Consider the following 17,500-nt stretch of genomic DNA (forward strand, 5'->3'; position numbering starts at 1 on the left):
GTACGCAACCTCGACCGCACTTTCCCTGCAGGCTTCCTTCCGACTCGAAGTCCTGCGGCGGTCTCAACGAGGTGCCACATCCTCAATGCAGTCGGTCGCCCCCGTTTCGGTTGGGCTCTGGCACGACGGTCGCCACCGTCTCGCCCTTGAGTGGCCGCTGTTGGCGCTCGCTGTGAGGTGTTCAGCGTGCTGTCCGTGTTGCCGACGCGGTCAAAACGAGTCGACGGCTCACGTTCCCTTGTGCGCCGAAGGCTCTCTTGATATGTGATCCGACCCTCAGACAGACGAAGCCAAGGGAAGACCCAAGGCCGCAATGTGCGTTCAAAGAATCAGTGCTCAGTGTGTCCTGCAATTCACACCAAGTCTCGCAGCTGGCTGCGTTCTTCATCGACCCGAGAACCGAGTGATCCACCGCTTAGAGTCGTGAAAAAGTGTTTGTTCAATTCCGTACAGTCAAAACCAAACGTTTCTGGCACTCGGCCAAACAGTGGCCAAGAAGGGCGCTTTTCAGCGCACGCTTGGACTCCAAAACTCTGCCGCGCCTTTTTCGGCTGCCGCAAATCGAGCAAACGGTGTGTTTCGGACGGCGTTTCGCTTTCGCTACTTGCGAGTGCTTTCGTGGTCCACCCCTCTATAAATACTCGGGAGGCGTCGAAGCCGGTTCTCCAAGCCGGACCCGTAGGTATCGTTGTGTGCTCGCTCTCATTGGCCCGCCTAACCAGAAAATGCCTGCGGTACACCCATTTGGATAAGAGTGCACGCAGATGCGGGCCTCGACGGCTACACATTTCCTCGGGCGGCCGCCTCCCGGCCTCCGTGGAGCGCGGGATGCACGGTCCCATCGACAAGCCTCTCCCGTTTTTACCGTGGCGTCGCGGTTCACCACGGCAGGCGGGTCGGTCTCCTCCGCATAAAAAGGGGGACCCCCGCTTTTTGTTCCACGAAATCGCACAAGCTTTTTTCGCATCCACGGTTTGCCACCGCACACCAAAATGCCGATCCGGCTGCCTACTTTAGCCAACAGGTGGAGCCAGGCGCGCCGTACTTGCGCGGCACTTCCCACGTCCACCGAAGTCGGTGCCAAGGACCACTTTCGGCGCCGGAGCCGCGTACGAGCCTACTCGAGGCGGAAGAACGAAGCCAGCAAGGGCCTGGCCGCAAGTGCGTTCAATTGTCGGGACGTCCAAGTCCCTCGTTCTTCCGTGCTTCCTCTTTCGGCAAGTCGTTGCGGCACCTTCCCAAAGCGCGCAGACCCGCTAATCGCGACGAGCGCGACGTGGCCGTGCCGCCTTTCCCTCGGCAGCAAGCAAAACGCCTGGCAACGTCGACGCTCCCCTAACCGCGATCTCGCACCGTGTTTCGTGTGGCGAATTCAAAAGCCGGCCGGCGCTGCTGCAACCATTACGGTCGGTACGCATACGCCGCGGAGGGCGGGACGGTCATCGGAGCGTGCGGTTCCTCCATCGAGTACTGCGCACCTCGGCCGTCGCATCGCCGTGCCATGACCGGCCGCGCGTCAACGCGAACCGGTGCCAGCGAGATCCCTCGCCTGCAAGAACCGACCGGCAGCCTCCGTCACCCGAGGACGCGGAGGCGCTTGCCGCGGACGGCGGGACGGTATGCACTGGTGCACAGCGGACCCGTCACATCGCCAGTTCCTTGACCGACCGCCGACGCTTGTGCCGTTCCTCTCGTACTTGGCAGTCGCCGCGCGATTGTCGGGTCTCGTTCTTGCACGCTCGAACGGTCGGGAGGGCACTCGGCTGGCGTTTCGGGAACGCGCAGCCTCGCCTTCTACCGACGTAACCACGACTCGCCGTTCGCGCTCCGCCGCTCCTGTTTACAGTACTAGGCGGTCCCGCAGCGGTCGGGTCGCGCATTTCGAGCGCTTCGAGCCACGGTGCAGTGGCGGGTCGAAAGCCGACCTATGAGTGCGTTGCGCCGTTTGTACCCGCGTCCGCCACCTGGCCGACCGTCCAAGGTCGCGGTGTTGGCGTCCGCTGGGCGCAACAATTTGTCACGGGGTGCCGCTCCACATTCAGGCAGCCCCGTGGGGAAAAGCCGACCCCGCGTCCAAACGGGGTCAGCGGCAGAAAGTGTCGGGCGCAGACGCAGCTGAGGCGCTCACCCTTCACAATCCGTTAATGATCCTTCCGCAGGTTCACCTACGGAAACCTTGTTACGACTTTTACTTCCTCTAAATGATCAAGTTTGGTCATCTTTCCAACAGACCGGCGCAACCGAAAGGCCGCGCCGGACATCGGTCCGAAGACCTCACTAAATCATTCAATCGGTAGTAGCGACGGGCGGTGTGTACAAAGGGCAGGGACGTAATCAACGCGAGCTTATGACTCGCGCTTACTGGGAATTCCTCGTTCAAGGGGAACAATTGCAAGCCCCTATCCCAATCACGAAAGAAGTTCCACGGGTTACCCAGTCTTTTCAGACAGGGATAAAGACACGCTGCTTCCTTCAGTGTAGCGCGCGTGCGGCCCCGGACATCTAAGGGCATCACAGACCTGTTATTGCTCTGTTTCGTGCGGCTAGGAGCCGCTTGTCCCTCTAAGAAGGTTGTAAGGTGCTGGGAACCCCGCACCTATTTAATAGGCTAGAGTCTCGTTCGTTATCGGAATTAACCAGACAAATCGCTCCACCAACTAAGAACGGCCATGCACCACCATCCACCGAATCAAGAAAGAGCTCTCAATCTGTCAATCCTCCCAGTGTCCGGGCCGGGTAAGTTTTCCCGTGTTGAGTCAAATTAAGCCGCAGGCTCCACTCCTGGTGGTGCCCTTCCGTCAATTCCTTTAAGTTTCAGCTTTGCAACCATACTTCCCCCGGAACCCAAATACTTTGGTTTCCCGGAAGCTGCCCGCCGAGTCATTTGAGTAACTCAGGCGGATCGCTGGTTGGCATCGTTTATGGTCAGAACTAGGGCGGTATCTGATCGCCTTCGAACCTCTGACTTTCGTTCTTGATCAATGAAAACATTCTTGGCAAATGCTTTCGCAGTAGTTCGTCTTGCGACGGTCCAAGAATTTCACCTCTAGCGCCGCAATACGAATGCCCCCGTCCGTCCCTCTTAATCATTACCTCGTATTCCAAAAACCAACAGAACAGAAACGAGGTCTTGTTCTATTATTCCATGCAAGTTTATTCAGGCGACTCGCCTGCGTTGAGCACTCTAATTTTTTCAAAGTAAAAGCACCGGCCATCTCGAGGCACACAATGAAGTGCACCAAGAAAGAACCGGCATGATGTTCAGTCCGAGCCGTCGCATCGGGTAGATGCACTACTCGTCTGGAACTGAGATCCAACTACGAGCTTTTTAACCGCAGCAGCTTTAGTATACGCTATTGGAGCTGGAATTACCGCGGCTGCTGGCACCAGACTTGCCCTCCAATTGATCCTCGTTAAAGGATTTAGAGTGTACTCATTTCAATTACGGGGCCTCAAAAGAGTCCCGTATTGTTATTTTTCGTCACTACCTCCCCGTGCCGGGAGTGGGTAATTTGCGCGCCTGCTGCCTTCCTTGGATGTGGTAGCCGTTTCTCAGGCTCCCTCTCCGGAATCGAACCCTGATTCTCCGTTACCCGTAACAACCATGGTAAGCAAGTAACCTACCATCGAAAGTTGATAAGGCAGACACTTGAAAGAAACGTCGCCGGCTCGTGGCCATGCGATCAGCACAAAGTTATCCAGAGTCACCACACAATACGGGCCGAAACCCGATCGATCTTGGTCTAATAAAAGCACCCGTTACCCAAAGGGCTCCAGGCTCACTGCATGTATTAGCTCTAGAATTGCCACAGTTATCCAAGTAGGAAGAAACGATCTAAGGAACCATAACTGATTTAATGAGCCATTCGCGGTTTCGCCTTATTTCGGCATGTACTTAGACATGCATGGCTTAATCTTTGAGACAAGCATATGATTACTGGCAGGATCAACCAGGTAATCGTTCGACTGCGCGTCCGTCCTCGCCTTCGGCGGGCCGGACGCAGTCTGTGTGCGGCGGAGGCCACCTTCAGGCGCCCCAACACGCTTATTTTGCACTCCGAGATGACGGCGTTCGAGCTCGCTACGGCACAACCTTCCCGAAAGACGAGTGGGAGCCGTGCGGCAAGAAGCACGTTCATGCTCGCTCTTTTTCGTTGCATCGACTCGGTCGCGCCGTGCGGGTTGCCCAAGCCCGCTGCACTGTCGGTGGACCGGCCGGAACTAGCAACGGAGCCGAGACTGCAAAGCCGCCAGACGACGGGTCACGCCCGCGTCTTCGGCGCTTTCGCATCTGAATCGCCCGAGGACGACACGGAACACACCTCGATATCGTGGTAAAACGGCACCGTCTGACAACCAGCCCCTAACGCATCAAGCGGATGAGGCTGCAGACGACTGCCGTGGATTCCCCTGGAGCAGACCCGAGGACACGCTTGACGAGGCCGAAGCCCGCCGCATATCAGACACCCGGTCGCTTTCGCGTACGCCGCTCACGAGAACCCCCACATAATAGCAGCGATAAGTACCCAGACCTCCTTGGGCACTAATACGAGCGTACTCGAGAAAATTTCACCGCGGGTGTGCCCCGAAACGTGTGGCACGTTGAGCGTGCCACAAGTCTACGTCGCTCTCAAACCCGCCGAGGTCGTAGAATTTGCGACCCTACTCACGAAATTCCCACCGAGGATACGGCCGCAAACGTACCGCACCTTGGGTAGGCCACGAGTTTGTGCAACACTACGCTGACGGCACAGCACCGAGGTCGTGCGCGCACGCACGGGAAAATTCCGCCGCGGTTTCTGCCGAAAACGTGAGGCACCACGACTCTCCGCAAGTTCGCGTCGACTGCGAAAGACCGAAGTCGTGAACGACGTGTCCGCTACTCGCCGCCGACACGCTGGACACCAAACGTACAACGACTCGACGGCGTCGTAGAGGCCCACGACGCGGTTTTCCTTAACGACGTCTCGGCGTGGCACCGACAGGTTAGAACGGCCGACCAACGTTCCCTGTCCGCCGTTCGGCTCAGTCGAAGGGCTCGGCGACTTCGGCAACGCTGCGAAGCCGCACGGTGACGCACGCCATGTCCCCATTTTTTTTTTTTTTCTTTCTGCGTCTGCCGGGGTGCCCCTATAATAGCAGCGATAAGCACCCAGACCGCCGTGGGTCGCTCGCCCCGGCTGACGTGGTTTTTCGTACTCCTGCGGCGGTCGCCGTCAAGCACGTCCAAATACGCTACTTTCGTGGGCGCATTCACGCTCTTTCGCTTCGCCGGAGTGCCAGCACTCACTCTGCCAAAAACGGCGAACATCCGAGCGGCGGTTCCCACTTTTGCGTCGGCGTCGCAAACCCCGCCCCGGCAGACGAGGTTTGCCGTACTCGTGCGACGGTGGCCGGCGGGCACGTCGAAAGACGCCGATATCGTGCGCGAATTGGCGCACCTTGGCTTCACCGGAGTGCCGCCACTGACTCCTCCAAAAACGGCGAAGATCCGAGCGGCGCTTCCCACTTTCGCATCGGCGTCCCGAACTCCGCCCCGGCTGACGCGGTTTACCGTACTCGTGCGACGGTCGCCGGCGAGCACGTGGAAAGACGCCGATATCGTGCCCGAATCGGCTCCGTTCGGCTTCGCCGGAGTGCCAGCACTGGCTCGGCGAAAGACGACGAACATCCGAGCGACGGTTCTCACTATTGCGTACGCGTCGCAAACCCCGCCCCGGCAGACGCACTTTGCCGTACTCGTGCGACGGTCGCCGGCGAGCACGTAGAAAGACGCCGATATCGTGCCGGAATCGGCCCCGTTTGGCTTCGCCGGAGTGCCAGCACTCACTCGGCCACAAACGGCGAACATCCGAGCGGCGGTTCCCACTTAGCCGTCGGCGTCCCGAACTCCGCCCCGGCAGACGCGGTTGCCGAGCTCGTGCGACTAGCGACCGCGAAGCCGTCTCGCGACGCCGCTTTCGTGCGCGGCTCCCACTGCGACCTGGGTCACCCGAGGTCGACGAGCAAGAAAGAATGTCGAAAAAAAATTTTTTTTTTTTTTGCGTCTGCCGGGGTGCCCCTATAATAGCAGCGATAAGCACCCAGACCGCCATGGGTCGCTCGCCCCGGCTGACGTGGTTTTTCGTTTTCCTGCGGTGGTCGTCGTCAAGCACGTCCAAACACGCCACTTTCGTGGGCGCATTCGCGCTCTTTCGCTTCGCCGGAGTGCCAGCACTCACTCTGCCAAAAACGGCGAACATCCTAGTGGCGGTTCCCACTTTTGCGTCGGCGTCGCCAACCCCGCCCCGGCATACGCGGTTTGCCGTACTCGTGCGGCGGTGGCCGGCGGGCACGTCGAAAGACACCGATATCGTGCGCGAGTCGATGCTTCTTGGTCTCGCAGGAGGGCCGCCACTCACTCCTGCAAAAACGGCGAAGATCCGAGCGGCGCTTCCCACTTTTTCGTCGGCATCGCAAACCTCGCCCCGGCAGACGCGCTTTGCCGTACTCGTGCGACGGTCGCCGGCGAGCACGTCGAAATACGCCGATATCGTGCCCGAATCGGCCCCGTTTCGCTTCGCCGGAGTGCCAGCACTCACTCGGCCAAAAACGGCGAACATCCGAGCAGCGGTACCCACTTAGCCGTCGGCATCCCGAACTCCGCGCCGGCTGACGCGGTTGCCGAGCTCGTGCGACTAGCGACCGCGAACGCGTCTCGCGACGCCGCTTTCGTGCGCGGCTCCCATTGCGACCTGGGTTACCCGAGCTCGACCAGCAAAAAAGAAGGTCGAAAAAAAATTTTTTTTTTCTGCGTCTGCCGGGGTGCCCCTATAATAGCAGCGATAAGCACCCAGACCGCCGTGGGTCGCTCGCCCCGGCTGACGTGGTTTTTCGTACTCCTGCAGCGGTCGCCGTCAAGCACGTCCAAATACGCCACTTTCGTGGGCGCTTTCGCGCTCTTTCGCGTCGCCGGTGTGCCAGCACTCACTCTGCCAAAAACGGCGAACATCCTAGTGGCGGTTCCCACTTTTGCGTCGGCGTCGCCAACCCCGCCCCGGCATACGCGGTTTGCCGTACTCGTGCGGCGGTGGCCGGCGGGCACGTCGAAAGACACCGATATCGTGCGCGAGTCGATGCTTCTTGGTCTCGCAGGAGGGCCGCCACTCACTCCTGCAAAAACGGCGAAGATCCGAGCGGCGCTTCCCACTTTTTCGTCGGCATCGCAAACCTCGCCCCGGCAGACGCGCTTTGCCGTACTCGTGCGACGGTCGCCGGCGAGCACGTCGAAATACGCCGATATCGTGCCCGAATCGGCCCCGTTTCGCTTCGCCGGAGTGCCAGCACTCACTCGGCCAAAAACGGCGAACATCCGAGCAGCGGTACCCACTTAGCCGTCGGCATCCCGAACTCCGCGCCGGCTGACGCGGTTGCCGAGCTCGTGCGACTAGCGACCGCGAACGCGTCTCGCGACGCCGCTTTCGTGCGCGGCTCCCATTGCGACCTGGGTTACCCGAGCTCGACCAGCAAAAAAGAAGGTCGAAAAAAAATTTTTTTTTTCTGCGTCTGCCGGGGTGCCCCTATAATAGCAGCGATAAGCACCCAGACCGCCGTGGGTCGCTCGCCCCGGCTGACGTGGTTTTTCGTACTCCTGCAGCGGTCGCCGTCAAGCACGTCCAAATACGCCACTTTCGTGGGCGCTTTCGCGCTCTTTCGCGTCGCCGGTGTGCCAGCACTCACTCTGCCAAAAACGGCCAACATCCGAGCGGCGGTTCCCACTTTTGCGTCGGCGTCGTAAACCCCGCCCCGGCAGACGCGGTTTGCCCTACTCGTTCGACGGTCGCCGGCGAGCGCGTCGAAAGACGCCGATATCGTGCGCTAATTGGCGCTCCTTGGCTTCTCCGGAGTGCCGCCACTCACTCCTCCAAAAACGGCGAAGATCCGAGCGGCGTTCTCCACTTTCGCATCGGCGTCCCGAACTCCGCCCGGGCTGACGCGGTTTACCGTACTCGTGCGACGGTCGCCGCCGGGCACGTCGAAAGACGCCGATATCGTGCCGTAATCGGCCCCGTTTGGCTTCGCCCGAGTGCCAGCACTCACTCGGCCAAAAACGGCGAACATCCGAGCAGCGTTTCCCACTTTCGCATCGGCGTCCCGAAGCCCGCCCCGGCAGACGCGGTTTGCCCTACTCGAGCGACGGTCGCCGGCGATCACGTCGAAAGGCGCCGAATTCGTGCACGAATCGATGCTTCTTGGTCTCGCAGGAGGGCCGCCACTCACTCCTGCAAAAACGGCGAAGATCCGAGTTGCGCTTCCCACTTTTTCGTCGGCGTCCCGAACTACGCCCCGGCTGACGCGGTTTACCGTACTCGTGCGACGGTCGCCGGCGGGCACTTCAAAATACGCCGATTTCGTGGGCGCATTCACGCTGTTTCGCTTCCCCGGAGTGCCAACACTCACTCTGCCGAAAGCGGCGATCATCCGAGCGGCGGTTCCCACTTTTGCGTCGGCTTCGCAAACGGCGCCCCGGCAGACGCGCTCGTGCGACGTACTCGTGCGACGGTCGCCGGCGAGCACGTCGAAAGACGCCGATATCGTGCTCGAATCGACCCCGTTTCGCTTCGCCGGAGTGCTGCCAGTCACGGCGCAGAAAACGGCGAACAAGTGTTTTTTTTTTTTTTTCCTAGAATTTGTGTTATAGAAGGCACATTTGATATCGGACGATAATTTTCAACTTTATCACGCGCACCGATTTTCGTGTAGAGGTTTGCAAGTTTATGGGAATTTCTCCACTTGGAATAATGCGATTTAGTAGTACTACGAGAACTTCATGGATGTACTCAAGGGTACGGGGCAAGTCAGTTACGTCAACACCTGCAGATTTTTTACACTTCAAACTGAAAATTGTTGGTTGTGAGTCCTCGTGTGATATTAAAGGCCGATTCGCTAACACATAGAACAAAGAAAGAAAGGAAGAAAAAACGCCCGCGCTCGCTCAAGAAACCTGGGTTCGCAACAAGTGGCAACAACAAGCAACCGAGCGAGTGCGCCAAAACCCGTGGCGGCCGAACAAACGCGAAGTCCCAACCGCGTCAGCCGGGGCGGCACGGGACAGGAAAAATCACTTCAGCCGGGGCGGCGGGGCACCGAATAAACCTCGTCACCTCGTCGCAGGATAAAAGAGGAAACAAAAAGTCTAAACAGCGTCTGCTGGAGCGAATGCGTAATAAAACAACAACAACAACAAAAAAAAAAACACCCGCGCTCAAGAAGTCTGCAATCCTCACAAAAGGCGACTGTGACCGAGCAGCGTCAGCCGGGGCCGTGCGGAAACGGAAAAACCGCGACTACCGGGGCGTCGAGGCACCGAAAAATCCACTTCAGCCGCGGCGAAAAAAAAAACAAAAAGAAAGACGGAGGGGGGGGGGGGAACCACGTCTGCCGGGGCGAAGGAAAAAAAAAACGCGTCTGCCGGGGCGAGCCCGGGTGCGGCACCACCGGGAAAACTGTGGCAAACAGACATGGCGATCGAGTGAGTGGGCCGCCAGCCAGGCTCAGCCAAAAAGTGCAAAGTCCGAACTGCGTCAGCCGGGGCGGCAAAAACCGCGTCAGCCGGGGCGGCGCAAAAAACCGCGTCTGCCGGGGCGGCACGAAACCGCGTCAGCCGGGGCGGGGCGAAAACTGCGTCAGCCGGGGCGAAAAGAAAAAAAAAAACGCGTCTGCCGGGGCAAGCCCGGGTGCGGCACCACCGGGAAAACTGTGGCAAACAGACATGGCGATCGAGTGAGTGGGCCGCCAGCCAGGCACAGCCGAAAAGTGCAAAGTCCGAACCGTGTCAGCCGGGGCGACGCAAAAACCGCGTCAGCCGGGGCGGCGCGAAAACCGCGTCAGCCGGGGCGGCACGAAACCGCGTCAGCCGGGGCGGCGCGAAAACTGCGTCAGCCGGGGCGGCGCGAAAACCTCGTCAGCCGGGGCGAGCGAAAAGGGGGGGGGGGGGGGGAACCACGTCTGCCGGGGCGAAAGAAAAAAAAAACGCGTCTGCCGGGGCGAGCCCGGGTGCGGCACCACCGGGAAGACTGTGGCAAACAGACATGGCGATCGAGTGAGTGGGCCGCCAGCCAGGCTCAGCCCAAAAAGTGCCAAGTCCGAACTGCGTCAGCCGGGGCGGCAAAAACCGCGTCAGCCGGGGCGGCGCGAAAACCGCGTCTGCCGGGGCGGCGCGAAAACTGCGTCAGCCGGGGCGAGCCCGGGTGCGGCACCACCGGGAAAACTGTGGCTAACAGACATGGCGATCGAGTGAGTGGGCCACCAGCCAGGCTCAGCCAAAAAGTGCCAAGTCCGAACTGCGTCAGCCGGGGCGGCAAAAACCGCGTCAGCCGGGGCGGCGCAAAAAAACCGCGTCTGCCGGGGCGGCACGAAACCGCGTCAGCCGGGGCGGCGCGAAAACTGCGTCAGCCGGGGCGAAAGAAAAAAAAAACGCGTCTGCCGGGGCGAGCCCGGGTGCGGCACCACCGGGAAAACTGTGGCAAACAGACATGGCGATCGAGTGAGTGGGCCGCCAGCCAGGCACAGCCGAAAAGTGCTAAGTCCGAACTGCGTCTGCCGGGGCGGCACGAAACCGCGTCAGCCGGGGCGGCGCGAAAACCGCGTCTGCCGGGGCGGCACGAAACCGCGTCAGCCGGGGCGGCGCGAAAACTGCGTCAGCCGGGGCGAGCCCGGGTGCGGCACCACCGGGAAAACTGTGGCAAACAGACATGGCGATCGAGTGAGTGGGCCGCCAGCCAGGCACAGCCGAAAAGTGCTAAGTCCGAACTGCGTCTGCCGGGGCGGCACGAAACCGCGTCAGCCGGGGCGGCGCGAAAACCGCGTCTGCCGGGGCGGCACGAAACCGCGTCAGCCGGGGCGGCGCGAAAACTGCGTCAGCCGGGGCGAGCCCGGGTGCGGCACCACCGGGAAAACTGTGGCAAACAGACATGGCGATCGAGTGAGTGGGCCGCCAGCCAGGCACAGCCGAAAAGTGCTAAGTCCGAACTGCGTCAGCCGGGGCGGCAAAAACCGCGTCAGCCGGGGCGGCGCAAAAAACCGCGTCTGCCGGGGCGGCACGAAACCGCGTCAGCCGGGGCGGCGCGAAAACTGCGTCAGCCGGGGCGAAAGAAAAAAAAAACGCGTCTGCCGGGGCGAGCCCGGGTGCGGCACCACCGGGAAAACTGTGGCAAACAGACATGGCGATCGAGTGAGTGGGCCGCCAGCCAGGCACAGCCGAAAAGTGCTAAGTCCGAACTGCGTCTGCCGGGGCGGCACGAAACCGCGTCAGCCGGGGCGGCGCGAAAACCGCGTCTGCCGGGGCGGCACGAAACCGCGTCAGCCGGGGCGGCGCGAAAACTGCGTCAGCCGGGGCGAGCCCGGGTGCGGCACCACCGGGAAAACTGTGGCAAACAGACATGGCGATCGAGTGAGTGGGCCGCCAGCCAGGCACAGCCGAAAAGTGCTAAGTCCGAACTGCGTCTGCCGGGGCGGCACGAAACCGCGTCAGCCGGGGCGGCGCGAAAACCGCGTCTGCCGGGGCGGCACGAAACCGCGTCAGCCGGGGCGGCGCGAAAACTGCGTCAGCCGGGGCGAGCCCGGGTGCGGCACCACCGGGAAAACTGTGGCAAACAGACATGGCGATCGAGTGAGTGGGCCGCCAGCCAGGCACAGCCGAAAAGTGCAAAGTCCGAACCGTGTCAGCCGGGGCGACGCAAAAACCGCGTCAGCCGGGGCGGCGCGAAAACCGCGTCAGCCGGGGCGGCACGAAACCGCGTCAGCCGGGGCGGCGCGAAAACTGCGTCAGCCGGGGCGGCGCGAAAACCTCGTCAGCCGGGGCGAGCGAAAAGGGGGGGGGGGGGAACCACGTCTGCCGGGGCGAAAGAAAAAAAAAACGCGTCTGCCGGGGCGAGCCCGGGTGCGGCACCACCGGGAAGACTGTGGCAAACAGACATGGCGATCGAGTGAGTGGGCCGCCAGCCAGGCTCAGCCCAAAAAGTGCCAAGTCCGAACTGCGTCAGCCGGGGCGGCAAAAACCGCGTCAGCCGGGGCGGCGCGAAAACCGCGTCTGCCGGGGCGGCGCGAAAACTGCGTCAGCCGGGGCGAGCCCGGGTGCGGCACCACCGGGAAAACTGTGGCTAACAGACATGGCGATCGAGTGAGTGGGCCACCAGCCAGGCTCAGCCAAAAAGTGCCAAGTCCGAACTGCGTCAGCCGGGGCGGCAAAAACCGCGTCAGCCGGGGCGGCGCAAAAAAACCGCGTCTGCCGGGGCGGCACGAAACCGCGTCAGCCGGGGCGGCGCGAAAACTGCGTCAGCCGGGGCGAAAGAAAAAAAAACGCGTCTGCCGGGGCGAGCCCGGGTGCGGCACCACCGGGAAAACTGTGGCAAACAGACATGGCGATCGAGTGAGTGGGCCGCCAGCCAGGCACAGCCGAAAAGTGCTAAGTCCGAACTGCGTCTGCCGGGGCGGCACGAAACCGCGTCAGCCGGGGCGGCGCGAAAACCGCGTCTGCCGGGGCGGCACGAAACCGCGTCAGCCGGGGCGGCGCGAAAACTGCGTCAGCCGGGGCGAGCCCGGGTGCGGCACCACCGGGAAAACTGTGGCAAACAGACATGGCGATCGAGTGAGTGGGCCGCCAGCCAGGCACAGCCGAAAAGTGCTAAGTCCGAACTGCGTCTGCCGGGGCGGCACGAAACCGCGTCAGCCGGGGCGGCGCGAAAACCGCGTCTGCCGGGGCGGCACGAAACCGCGTCAGCCGGGGCGGCGCGAAAACTGCGTCAGCCGGGGCGAGCCCGGGTGCGGCACCACCGGGAAAACTGTGGCAAACAGACATGGCGATCGAGTGAGTGGGCCGCCAGCCAGGCACAGCCGAAAAGTGCTAAGTCCGAACTGCGTCAGCCGGGGCGGCAAAAACCGCGTCAGCCGGGGCGGCGCAAAAAACCGCGTCTGCCGGGGCGGCACGAAACCGCGTCAGCCGGGGCGGCGCGAAAACTGCGTCAGCCGGGGCGAAAGAAAAAAAAAACGCGTCTGCCGGGGCGAGCCCGGGTGCGGCACCACCGGGAAAACTGTGGCAAACAGACATGGCGATCGAGTGAGTGGGCCGCCAGCCAGGCACAGCCGAAAAGTGCTAAGTCCGAACTGCGTCTGCCGGGGCGGCACGAAACCGCGTCAGCCGGGGCGGCGCGAAAACCGCGTCTGCCGGGGCGGCACGAAACCGCGTCAGCCGGGGCGGCGCGAAAACTGCGTCAGCCGGGGCGAGCCCGGGTGCGGCACCACCGGGAAAACTGTGGCAAACAGACATGGCGATTGAGTGAGTGGGCCGCCAGCCAGGCACAGCCGAAAAGTGCTAAGTCCGAACTGCGTCTGCCGGGGCGGCACGAAACCGCGTCAGCCGGGGCGGCGCGAAAACCGCGTCTGCCGGGGCGGCACGAAACCGCGTCAGCCGGGGCGGCGCGAAAACTGCGTCAGCCGGGGCGAGCCCGGGTGCGGCACCACCGGGAAAACTGTGGCAAACAGACATGGCGATCGAGTGAGTGGGCCGCCAGCCAGGCACAGCCGAAAAGTGCTAAGTCCGAACTGCGTCTGCCGGGGCGGCACGAAACCGCGTCAGCCGGGGCGGCGCGAAAACCGCGTCAGCCGGGGCGGCACGAAACCGCGTCAGCCGGGGCGGCGCGAAAACTGCGTCAGCCGGGGCGGCGCGAAAACCTCGTCAGCCGGGGCGAGCGAAAAGGGGGGGGGGGGAACCACGTCTGCCGGGGCGAAAGAAAAAAAAAACGCGTCTGCCGGGGCGAGCCCGGGTGCGGCACCACCGGGAAGACTGTGGCAAACAGACATGGCGATCGAGTGAGTGGGCCGCCAGCCAGGCTCAGCCCAAAAAGTGCCAAGTCCGAACTGCGTCAGCCGGGGCGGCAAAAACCGCGTCAGCCGGGGCGGCGCGAAAACCGCGTCTGCCGGGGCGGCGCGAAAACTGCGTCAGCCGGGGCGAGCCCGGGTGCGGCACCACCGGGAAAACTGTGGCTAACAGACATGGCGATCGAGTGAGTGGGCCACCAGCCAGGCTCAGCCAAAAAGTGCCAAGTCCGAACTGCGTCAGCCGGGGCGGCAAAAACCGCGTCAGCCGGGGCGGCGCAAAAAAACCGCGTCTGCCGGGGCGGCACGAAACCGCGTCAGCCGGGGCGGCGCGAAAACTGCGTCAGCCGGGGCGAAAGAAAAAAAAAACGCGTCTGCCGGGGCGAGCCCGGGTGCGGCACCACCGGGAAAACTGTGGCAAACAGACATGGCGATCGAGTGAGTGGGCCGCCAGCCAGGCACAGCCGAAAAGTGCTAAGTCCGAACTGCGTCTGCCGGGGCGGCACGAAACCGCGTCAGCCGGGGCGGCGCGAAAACCGCGTCTGCCGGGGCGGCACGAAACCGCGTCAGCCGGGGCGGCGCGAAAACTGCGTCAGCCGGGGCGAGCCCGGGTGCGGCACCACCGGGAAAACTGTGGCAAACAGACATGGCGATCGAGTGAGTGGGCCGCCAGCCAGGCACAGCCGAAAAGTGCTAAGTCCGAACTGCGTCTGCCGGGGCGGCACGAAACCGCGTCAGCCGGGGCGGCGCGAAAACCGCGTCTGCCGGGGCGGCACGAAACCGCGTCAGCCGGGGCGGCGCGAAAACTGCGTCAGCCGGGGCGAGCCCGGGTGCGGCACCACCGGGAAAACTGTGGCAAACAGACATGGCGATCGAGTGAGTGGGCCGCCAGCCAGGCACAGCCGAAAAGTGCTAAGTCCGAACTGCGTCAGCCGGGGCGGCAAAAACCGCGTCAGCCGGGGCGGCGCAAAAAACCGCGTCTGCCGGGGCGGCACGAAACCGCGTCAGCCGGGGCGGCGCGAAAACTGCGTCAGCCGGGGCGAAAGAAAAAAAAAAACGCGTCTGCCGGGGCGAGCCCGGGTGCGGCACCACCGGGAAAACTGTGGCAAACAGACATGGCGATCGAGTGAGTGGGCCGCCAGCCAGGCACAGCCGAAAAGTGCTAAGTCCGAACTGCGTCTGCCGGGGCGGCACGAAACCGCGTCAGCCGGGGCGGCGCGAAAACCGCGTCTGCCGGGGCGGCACGAAACCGCGTCAGCCGGGGCGGCGCGAAAACTGCGTCAGCCGGGGCGAGCCCGGGTGCGGCACCACCGGGAAAACTGTGGCAAACAGACATGGCGATCGAGTGAGTGGGCCGCCAGCCAGGCACAGCCGAAAAGTGCTAAGTCCGAACTGCGTCTGCCGGGGCGGCACGAAACCGCGTCAGCCGGGGCGGCGCGAAAACCGCGTCTGCCGGGGCGGCACGAAACCGCGTCAGCCGGGGCGGCGCGAAAACTGCGTCAGCCGGGGCGAGCCCGGGTGCGGCACCACCGGGAAAACTGTGGCAAACAGACATGGCGATCGAGTGAGTGGGCCGCCAGCCAGGCACAGCCGAAAAGTGCAAAGTCCGAACCGTGTCAGCCGGGGCGACGCAAAAACCGCGTCAGCCGGGGCGGCGCGAAAACCGCGTCAGCCGGGGCGGCACGAAACCGCGTCAGCCGGGGCGGCGCGAAAACTGCGTCAGCCGGGGCGGCGCGAAAACCTCGTCAGCCGGGGCGAGCGAAAAGGGGGGGGGGGGAACCACGTCTGCCGGGGCGAAAGAAAAAAAAAACGCGTCTGCCGGGGCGAGCCCGGGTGCGGCACCACCGGGAAGACTGTGGCAAACAGACATGGCGATCGAGTGAGTGGGCCGCCAGCCAGGCTCAGCCCAAAAAGTGCCAAGTCCGAACTGCGTCAGCCGGGGCGGCAAAAACCGCGTCAGCCGGGGCGGCGCGAAAACCGCGTCTGCCGGGGCGGCGCGAAAACTGCGTCAGCCGGGGCGAGCCCGGGTGCGGCACCACCGGGAAAACTGTGGCTAACAGACATGGCGATCGAGTGAGTGGGCCACCAGCCAGGCTCAGCCAAAAAGTGCCAAGTCCGAACTGCGTCAGCCGGGGCGGCAAAAACCGCGTCAGCCGGGGCGGCGCAAAAAAACCGCGTCTGCCGGGGCGGCACGAAACCGCGTCAGCCGGGGCGGCGCGAAAACTGCGTCAGCCGGGGCGAAAGAAAAAAAAACGCGTCTGCCGGGGCGAGCCCGGGTGCGGCACCACCGGGAAAACTGTGGCAAACAGACATGGCGATCGAGTGAGTGGGCCGCCAGCCAGGCACAGCCGAAAAGTGCTAAGTCCGAACTGCGTCTGCCGGGGCGGCACGAAACCGCGTCAGCCGGGGCGGCGCGAAAACCGCGTCTGCCGGGGCGGCACGAAACCGCGTCAGCCGGGGCGGCGCGAAAACTGCGTCAGCCGGGGCGAGCCCGGGTGCGGCACCACCGGGAAAACTGTGGCAAACAGACATGGCGATCGAGTGAGTGGGCCGCCAGCCAGGCACAGCCGAAAAGTGCTAAGTCCGAACTGCGTCTGCCGGGGCGGCACGAAACCGCGTCAGCCGGGGCGGCGCGAAAACCGCGTCTGCCGGGGCGGCACGAAACCGCGTCAGCCGGGGCGGCGCGAAAACTGCGTCAGCCGGGGCGAGCCCGGGTGCGGCACCACCGGGAAAACTGTGGCAAACAGACATGGCGATCGAGTGAGTGGGCCGCCAGCCAGGCACAGCCGAAAAGTGCTAAGTCCGAACTGCGTCAGCCGGGGCGGCAAAAACCGCGTCAGCCGGGGCGGCGCAAAAAACCGCGTCTGCCGGGGCGGCACGAAACCGCGTCAGCCGGGGCGGCGCGAAAACTGCGTCAGCCGGGGCGAAAGAAAAAAAAAACGCGTCTGCCGGGGCGAGCCCGGGTGCGGCACCACCGGGAAAACTGTGGCAAACAGACATGGCGATCGAGTGAGTGGGCCGCCAGCCAGGCACAGCCGAAAAGTGCTAAGTCCGAACTGCGTCTGCCGGGGCGGCACGAAACCGCGTCAGCCGGGGCGGCGCGAAAACCGCGTCTGCCGGGGCGGCACGAAACCGCGTCAGCCGGGGCGGCGCGAAAACTGCGTCAGCCGGGGCGAGCCCGGGTGCGGCACCACCGGGAAAACTGTGGCAAACAGACATGGCGATTGAGTGAGTGGGCCGCCAGCCAGGCACAGCCGAAAAGTGCTAAGTCCGAACTGCGTCTGCCGGGGCGGCACGAAACCGCGTCAGCCGGGGCGGCGCGAAAACCGCGTCTGCCGGGGCGGCACGAAACCGCGTCAGCCGGGGCGGCGCGAAAACTGCGTCAGCCGGGGCGAGCCCGGGTGCGGCACCACCGGGAAAACTGTGGCAAACAGACATGGCGATCGAGTGAGTGGGCCGCCAGCCAGGCACAGCCGAAAAGTGCTAAGTCCGAACTGCGTCTGCCGGGGCGGCACGAAACCGCGTCAGCCGGGGCGGCGCGAAAACCGCGTCTGCCGGGGCGGCACGAAACCGCGTCAGCCGGGGCGGCGCGAAAATTGCGTCAGCCGGGGCGAGCCCGGGTGCGGCACCACCGGGAAAACTGTGG

The 17,500-nt window shown here is 63.4% G+C and overlaps 2 non-coding genes across 2 annotated transcripts; both read right to left on the bottom strand.

Annotated features, from left to right (window-relative positions):
• Window positions 1-270: 270 nt before the first annotated feature.
• Window positions 271-423, bottom strand: LOC142792822 (5.8S ribosomal RNA). The gene has a single exon (XR_012891234.1). It is a non-coding gene; the product is annotated as a 5.8S ribosomal RNA (ribosomal RNA).
• Window positions 424-2,142: 1,719 nt separating this feature from the next.
• On the bottom strand, window positions 2,143-3,957 carry LOC142792831 (small subunit ribosomal RNA). Its single transcript, XR_012891242.1, has one exon. It is a non-coding gene; the product is annotated as a small subunit ribosomal RNA (ribosomal RNA).
• Between the last annotated feature and the right edge of the window lie 13,543 nt (window positions 3,958-17,500).

Source organism: Rhipicephalus microplus, unplaced genomic scaffold (genome assembly GCF_043290135.1).
Source record: "Rhipicephalus microplus isolate Deutch F79 unplaced genomic scaffold, USDA_Rmic scaffold_246, whole genome shotgun sequence".
NCBI lineage: Eukaryota > Metazoa > Arthropoda > Arachnida > Ixodida > Ixodidae > Rhipicephalus > Rhipicephalus microplus.